The sequence below is a fragment of the Rhinopithecus bieti genome, unplaced genomic scaffold (genome assembly GCF_001698545.2).
Source record: "Rhinopithecus bieti isolate Rb0 unplaced genomic scaffold, ASM169854v2 scaffold_8082, whole genome shotgun sequence".
NCBI lineage: Eukaryota > Metazoa > Chordata > Mammalia > Primates > Cercopithecidae > Rhinopithecus > Rhinopithecus bieti.
In genome coordinates, this window is record NW_016883947.1 from 1 (window position 1) to 2,236 (window position 2,236).

General features: G+C 51.8%; 1 pseudogene across 1 annotated transcript; it reads left to right on the forward strand.

The window, feature by feature from the left end:
- Window positions 1–3: 3 nt before the first annotated feature.
- Window positions 4–1,449, forward strand: LOC108525805 (neurofilament heavy polypeptide-like; annotated as a pseudogene). Its single transcript, XR_001884348.1, has one exon. The product of XR_001884348.1 is annotated as a neurofilament heavy polypeptide-like (transcript).
- Window positions 1,450–2,236: the final 787 nt, after the last annotated feature.

Below are 2,236 nucleotides of genomic sequence, written 5' to 3' on the forward strand. Positions count from 1 at the left end.
CCCAGTGAAGGAGGAAGCGAAGTCCCCGAGAAGGCCAAGTCCCCAGCGAAGGAGGAAGCGAAGTCCCCGAGAAGGCCAAGACTCTTGATGTGAAATCTCCAGAAGCCAAGACGCCAGCGAAGGAGGAAGCAAGGTCCCCTGCAGACAAATCCCCTGAAAAGGCCAAAAGCCCTGTCAAGGAGAAGGTCAAGTCCCCAGATAAGGCGAAGTCTCCCCTGAAGGAGGATGCCAAGGCCCCTGAGAAAGAGATCCCAAAGAAGGAAGAGGTGAAGTCCCCAGTGAAGGAGGAGAAGCCCCAGGAGGTGAAAGTCAAAGAGTCCCCAAAGAAGGCGGAGGAAGAGAAAGCCCCTGCCACGCCAAAACGGAGGAGAAGAAGGACAGCAAGAAAGAGGAGGCACCCAAGAAGGAGGCTCCAAAGCCCAAGGTGGAGGAGAAGAAGGAACCTGCTGTCGAAAAGCCCAAAGAATCCAAAGTTGAAGCCAAGAAGGAAGAGGCTGAAGATAAGAAAAAAGCCGCCACCCCAGAGAAGGAGGCTCCTGCCAAGGTGGAGGTGAAGGAAGATGCTAAACCCAAAGAGAAGACAGAAATGGCCAAGAAGGAACCAGATGATGCCAAGGCCAAGGAACCCAGCAAACCAGCAGAGAAGGAGGAGGCAGCAGCACCGGAGAAAAAAGACACCAAGGAGGAGAAGGCCAAGAAGCCTGAGGAGAAACCCAAGACAGAGGCCAAAGCCAAGGAGGATGACAAGACCCTCTCAAAGGAGCCTAGCAAGCCTAAGGCGGAAAAGGCTGAAAATCCTCCAGCACAGACCAAAAGATAGCAGGCCTCCAGAGAAGGCCACAGAAGACAAGGCCGCCAAGGGGAAGTAAGGCAGGGAGAAAGGAACATCCGGAACAGCCAAAGAAACTCAGAAGAGTCCCAGAGCTCAAGGATCGGATTAACACAATTTTCACTTTTCTCTTTATGTAAGAAGAAACTGCTTTGATGACGGGGCTTCCTTCAAACAGGAATTTGTTAGCAATATGTTAGCAAGAGAGGGCACTCCCAGGCCCCTGCCCCACGCCCTCCCCAGGCGATGGACAATTATGTTATGATAGCTTATGTAGCTGAATGTGATACATGCCGAATGCCACACGTAAACACTTGACTATAAAACTGCCCCTCCTTTCCAAATAAGTGCATTTATTGCCTCTGTGTGCAACTGACAGATGACCGCAATAATGAATGAGCAGTTAGAAACACATTATGCTTGAGATGTCTTAACCTATTCCCAAATGCCTTCTGTTTTCCAAAGGAGTGGTCAAGCCCTTGCCCAGAGCTCTCTATTCTGGAAGAGCGGTCCAGGTGGGGCCGGGCACTGGCCACTGAATTATGCCAGGGCGCACTTTCCACTGGAGTCCACTTTCAATTGCTTCTGTGCAATAAAACCAAGTGCTTATAAAATGAAAATGTTGCCGCTGTTACTTACTCTCTTCCCATGGGAAGGCTGGGGCAGGGAAGGGGAGGTCTGGATGGGACACCCAAGACTGCATGGGACTGAGCAAGCATCAGTTCCCTCGTGGGTCTAGAGCGACTTGCATGGTCTCTCTAGTGCTGTTTCCTGAGCACAAACCATGTGCCAGGCAGTGTGCTATGGGCTTCATTTTATGATCTGTACAGGTGACCTGGTATGTGGGTTCTTGGTGTGGACTGTGGACTGCCTTCAGCAGCATCACCTGGGAGCATTATGAAAATGCACGCTTGGCCGGGCGCAGTGGCTCATGTCTGTAATCCCAGCACTTTGGGAGGCTGAGGCGAGTGGATCACGAGGTCAGGAGATCGGGACCATCCTGGTAACACGGTGAAACCCCGTCTCTACTAAAATACAAAAAATTAGCCGGGTGTGGTAGAGGGCACCTGTAGTACCAGCTACTTGGGAGGCTGAGGCAGGAGAATGGTGTGAGCCTGGGAGGCGGAACTTGCAGTGAGCGGAGATCGTGCCACTGCACTCCAGCCTGGGCGACAGAGCAAGACTCCGTCTCAAAAAAAAAATAATTAAAAAATGCACACTTACCCAGGTGTGGTGGCTCATACCTGTAATCCCAGCACTTTGGGAGGCCAGGGCGGGCAGATCACAAGGTCAGGAGTTCAAGACCAGCCTGGCCAACATGGTGAAACCCTATCTCTACTGAAAATACAAAATTAGCTGGACATGATGGCACATGCCTGTAGTCCCAGCTACTCGGGAGGCTGAGGC